This window comes from Dama dama, chromosome 15 (genome assembly GCF_033118175.1).
Source record: "Dama dama isolate Ldn47 chromosome 15, ASM3311817v1, whole genome shotgun sequence".
In the NCBI taxonomy this organism is placed as follows: Eukaryota; Metazoa; Chordata; class Mammalia; order Artiodactyla; family Cervidae; genus Dama; species Dama dama.
Genome location: NC_083695.1, coordinates 95,863,537 through 95,869,536, shown reverse-complemented (window position 1 = coordinate 95,869,536; position 6,000 = coordinate 95,863,537).

Sequence of the window (6,000 nt, the reverse complement as noted above, 5' to 3'; positions counted from 1 at the left end):
TGGTCTTCTGATCTTACTTGGTGGCTCAAGTGGTAAAGAATCTGTCAGCAATGCAGGAGACTTGATCTCTGGGTCAGGAAGATCCCCTGGAGAAGGGGATGGCTACCCACTCCAGTATTCTTGCCTGGAGAATTCCATGGACAGAGGAGCCTGGTGGGCTACAGCCTGTGGGGTCACAAAGAGTCGGACACATCTGAGCGACTAACGCTTTCATTTTCTCTTTGGTCTTTTGAGCAGTGAATAGATGTGAGGAAATAGAATGGTGTTTGTAAACTCTGAGAGATACGATACCATTGATGGGTGCCACTTGTCAGCTGTGGGCTTGGCTGAGTTTTCTTTCACACTGAATTGGTCAGAGCTGCTGGGTGAGGCCCAGGACAAGTTAAAGCTCTGATCCCCAGAGCTCCCAGGGACACACTGCTGTCCCCAGTTGACCAAGTTCTCTGCAGATGGGGGCTCACCTCAAGGCCACCAAGACCCTCAGAACAGAGCAAGGTCTGTGGTTCTTTGACAGCAGGCTAGAAGCTCACCTACAGGGAGCCAGCTCCTTTGTGATAGTTATCTAAGACACTCAGACTTACACAAGTCTGAATATTTTCTGTTGGGAAAAAAAATCATGTACTTTTGAAAAACACACTTGATATTGTTCTTAAGCATTGAAATGCTGGCCTTTACAGCCACTTGTAGACATATGCTTTCTTGTCAAGAAGACAAACTTGTCCTTTATTCGTTCCTACCTGGGACTAAGTGGCAGGAAGAGCCTGACAAAGACTTTGTGAGTGAATTATCAAGAGACGCACAGAAGCCCTCCAGGTGGCAGAGTGGGCCTGGTGGGGGGCGGGGCCTGCTTCCTCGGCATCACGTGCTGGATGCTAAGGTCAGGATGTTTGGAGCCCTGGACCCACACAATTCCTCCTTACCAAGTGCCCCCTGCCCAGAAGTTACCCTTAAATGGGAGACCTTAGGGGAAGGGAAGGAGGCTAGCAGTGAGCCTCGGGAAGTGGAGACTCAACGGGAAAAGTGATGGCAGAGCTGTGGGCTGTGCGTGTGGCAGGTGGGGGAGGCGCCCTGTGGCCGGGCTCGTGCCTGGTGTGCGGAGCAGACAGCAGCTCTGTCTCCGCGGCTCACACGGGGACTGGTACGCTCCCCGTCTCCTCCCGTACTCACTGACATGGCCAGGCAGCCCTTGGGGAGTTAGGACAAGGTACCCTGAAGGTGCACCCACTGGGTGGAGAGCAGGTTCTGACGCTGGTTAGCTGGGTAACTCCAGGCAGGTCACTTCCACGTCTCGTTGTTTTCATCTCGTCCATGTATCAGTAATAACAGTATCAGCCTCATGGGCTGATGTGGGGATTAAACAAGATAAGTCACCAGTAAACATTAAGTTGTAGAGTTGTTTATTTTGTTTTGAATAGTAGCCATGGAAGCCCCTTGGTGGCTTCAGCTCAGTTCAGTTTAGTTGTTCAGTCGTGTCCGACTCTTTGCGACCCCATGAACCGCAGCACGCCAGGCCTCCTTGTCCATCACCAACTTCCGGAGTCCACCTAAACACATGTCCATTGTGTCGGTGATGCCATCCAACCATCCCATCCTCTGTCGTCCCCTTCTCCTCCTGCCCTCAATCTTTCCCAGCATCAGGGTCTTTTCAAATGAGTCAGCTCTTCACATCAGATGGCCAAAGTATTGGAGTTTCAGCTTCAGCATCAGTCCTTCCAAGGAACACCCAGGACAGATCTCCTTTAGGGTGGACTGGCTGGATCTCCTAGCAGTCCAAGGGACTCTCAAGAGTCTTCTCCAACACCACAGTTCTAAAGCATCAATTTTTCAGTGCTCAGCTTTCTTCACAGTCCAACTCTCACAACCATACATGACCACTGGAAAAACCTTAGCCTTGACTAGATGGACCTTTGTTGGCAAAGTAATGTCTCTGCTTTTTAAGATGCTGTCTAGGTTGGTCATAACTTTCCTTCCAAGGAGCAAGCGTCTTTTAATTTCATGGCTGCAGTCACCATCTGCAGTGATTTTGGAGCCCAGAAAAATTAGATGGTAAAGAATCTGCCTACAATGCAGGAGACTCGGGTTGGATTCCTGGGTCTGGAAGATCCCCTAGAGCAAGGAGGGCTACTCACTCCAGTATGCCTGCCTGGGAAATCCTGTGGACAGAGGAGCCTGGTGAGCTACAGTCCATGGGGTCACAAAGAACCGGACACGACTAAGTGACTAACACTTTCACTTTCACAGAAGCTGATGACATCAGTTTTCTGTTGAAAATCTTGGGCATGATTTCTGCTTAATTCAATGGGCCAAAAGGTGCCACTGAAGGAGCAGCAGCTCAGAGTGTGATCAGAGAGACATTTCCGGAGGCCGGCCCAGCCCATAGCCTACAGCGGAGTCAGGAGAGCTGTGGGGGACGTCCCAGCAGAGGAGGAGGGGCTGGGGGCAGGACGCCCTGCTCACGCGTAGGGTGTGATGTGGACGCCAGGGCTCACATGGGGAGTATATCCTCGAGCCTCTGTGAGAATGGAACCAAGGACCGTGTGGAGCCTGGCGGCCTGGAGTTCTCACCCAGCAACTGGAGCGGGCCAGGTGTCTGAATGCTGGCCAGCGGGGAGCCAGGGGTGATGGCCAGGGTCCAGCCTTTAGGAGCAGGGGTCACGCCCAGATCGGGGCCACGCCCAGATCGGGGCCACGCCCAGGCCCAAAGCCACGCCCAGACCCAAGCCATCCCGGAGTGAGAACCGTGACCGTGAAGTCGCTCAGTCGGGTCGGACTCTTTGCGACCCCATGGACTGCAGCCTATCAAACACCCTAGAGGGAAACTGTAACCTCCACTCCCCGTCCTCCAAGCATCACTAGGTCTGTTTCCTTGTCGTCCTCCCAAGCCTGAAATCAGAGGAAAGGCCCTCAGACAGTGAAGGTCTGCGTGGGCGGGGGGCGCGCAGGAGGGACAGAGGGGTTCTCAGAGGGTGGACGTCAGCTTCTCGAGGACTCTGACTGCCTAGCGCTTCCCTGGGGTCTGTTTCGTTCCAATTTTAGTATATGTGCTGCCGAAGCGAGCACCCTGGGGTCTGTTTCAGGCAGTGTGGGTTTATCGGCAGGGATGGGTCCCGCATTACGGAGGCCGAAAGCCCCAGGGCCTGTGTGGCCCCTCCCGAGGAGTCTTGCCCGCGGAGTTTGGTTGCTGGGCGGCAGTCCGGGACCCGCAGGGTGTCAGGGTTGATATGCACCGAAGCAGAGATGTGGCACCACGAAGGGAACCCCCAGAAGCAGGGATCGGCCCGCGCTCCGCCCCCCCACCCCACGCCCCCGCTGGGCAGGTGTGAGGTCAGGGGTCAGACCGAGACCTGCGGGCTGCGGTCATTACCTCCCTGTTCTGGCTGTGATTCTCCTTCCTTCTCCGAGGGAATAATGTCAGGTATTTTCTGTTTATGACTTCGTTTTCGAGACAAATCAATGCATAAAATTGGGGGAAATATTATCCGCGGAGCTGTTATCTCTGCCTCAGACAAAGCTGGTGTATGTGTTCCCCGTTATTTTTAGTACCCAGCCAGTCCTGTTATGAATTTCCTTCCTTTTCTTTTTTTGCATTATTGTTATGGAACAATCCAAATGGCTCTGAATGACGGAACCAAAATGATAATTCTGAGATATTGGATCTGATGGTCCTGAAGGAAATCCGAGAACAGAAATCTCAATAAAGCCTTTCTGTGGAGGACAGCCTCCTCTAGAGCGTCGTCCTTAAAGAGGTGCTGCGGTGGAGGCTGCCCTCAATTGTGGAGCAGAGGGGTGGCCCGGGACCCTGGGTCAGGCACCAGAGGTCCCCCAGGACCCACCCAACCGTGTGTGAGAAGATGGGGAACAGGGCGCTTGGAGGAGGGTCCCTGCTCTGCTCTCAGGGTCCTGGCTTCATTCTTCCTGGGGACGGCGGCCGGCCCACCAGCCTCCCTCTGGGGATGCTCTCTCTCTGCCTGCCTGCCACTCGCATCTCATTTTACTGAACCCTCACCCTTATCTGGTCCCCGTGCCCAGGAGCAGAGAGTTCACTCCCCGACCATAACTCTGAGCTACAGGCAGAGGCCGGCATCCTGTTCGTTTCTGAATGCTGTTCCAGCCCTGCCCCCTCTGTCTGTGGGTGATGTCCTGCCCCCCACGAGGTAATCCAAAAGGTGGCACGTGCCCTTTCCTTCTTTCTCACCCATTTTGAAGGAGGCTAGTCTTACCTTTCCTGTTTCTTGATTTTCTGCTTTTTAAAAGAATTTCATGGCTCTGAGACACCAGCTCCACCCTCCTTCGGCTCCGAGTGCTGGCACCGAGTTCTGCGGCAGGTCTCCTCCCCTGACGCTTCGTTCCCTGGCCGCTCACCCCACTCCCGGCTGCAGCCACGCCAGGGCTTGATTCTGCGAAAGCGGCAATTTAAAACCCACCCTGTGAGTGGCGTCGCGGCTAGCCCCTGTCTGGTCCCCTGGGCCCTGAGGGCTCTTGCTTTTGGAATCTGAGCTGAGGGCAGGCACCTCAGAGGTGGAAGCCGGACCAGAGGGTACATGGTCCTCGAGCCGCTGCTGATGTGGTCAGTTCTCTCTGGCCAGGTGCCCATCCTGGGGTATCACAGCCTCGCCCCCCACAGGCAGACCCCAGAGTATGACGTGTGTTGGCTGCAGGGGGGCGGGGGGGGCCCTCTGGAACATCTAGTTGGGGCTGATGTGGAACAGCACGGAGCTAGACAGGTGAGCGAGCCTTGCCGGGGCCCTGAGCTCGTGGCCTGGGGTCGGGGGCAGTGGGTGACCCCCTCCCCCTCCGCCGATGGCCGAGCACATCTCTTCCGTGCCTGTGTCCCGCCCTGCGTGGCCCTGGGGAGGGCCCCAGGGTGGCGCTGGAGAGGCCGCCTGGTTCTGGGCTGTGAGCGCTGCCAGGTGGGGAGCATCTGCTGGGTTCACTCCACCGCCTCTGAGTCTGAAGCTTGGTTTCCAAGGCCCTTGGCCATTTGGCTCCTGGGCAGTGTTGGCCTGGAGACGTGTGGTCCTCATGGGTGCAGAAAGCAGCACCTGAGACTCCCCTTCTGTCCCCGGGCCCCACCTTCCCACAGCCCCGCCTTAGGGAGTGGGGCCGGGAAGGTGGGCTGTGCCTGTATCCCCGCGTCCCGGAGGAAAGCTTTCCATCTCCGCCAGGCCCTCCCCGCTTCCTCCGTCAGCCCTTCCCTGTCTGAGCTGCAGCCGGTGACCAGGCCATTGGCCCCCCAGCAGCATCTGGCTGTGGCGGGCTTGGCTTCCCTTGGGGGAGGCAGATTCACCGTGGGGCTGGACGATGCATATGTGTGTGTGTGCACGTGCATGCATATGAGTGTGCATCTGTGTGCACATGTGTACACACACACTCATGTGTGCATCTGTACATGCACACACACACACACCTGTACACACAGTGCACCTGTGTATGTGCATGTGCGCGCACACACATGTACACATATGTACATACGTGTACATGTGTGTGCACGCTTATGCCCATTCCCCTGTGGGAGGAAAGAGTGCTTTTGCTGGCACAGCTATTTTGAAGCAAATTGAACTGCAAAAGTGGTCTCATTTTCTTGTCACTCAGGTGAAAATATAAACCCAGAGCTCCAAATGGCCTTTGAAGCACCTTCATGTCTGACCCCGGTTAACTTTATATCCAATTTGACCCAGGGGCGGGCGGGGGTGGGAGAGGTGGGAGCGGGAGGGAAATCAATGGCTACCACCAAACTCCTCCAGCCCAGCCATCCGAGGGACAGAACCAGGGCTGACAGTGAACCAAAGAGAAGACAGAAGTGTTTTCTCAAGGAAAGTTATTAAAATATTGACATTTCATCTGCAGCTGGGCTAATTCAATTATGCTGCCGTGTACCTGCTCCATCACCTTGGTCTCCCAGAGCATGAGCTTCTTTGTTTTGGATGCCCTTCTGGAAGTGATCTCAAAGTCCCAGTGGGTTTTTGAGTTTTAAATCCAAGAACAAATGGAGCTGAATGT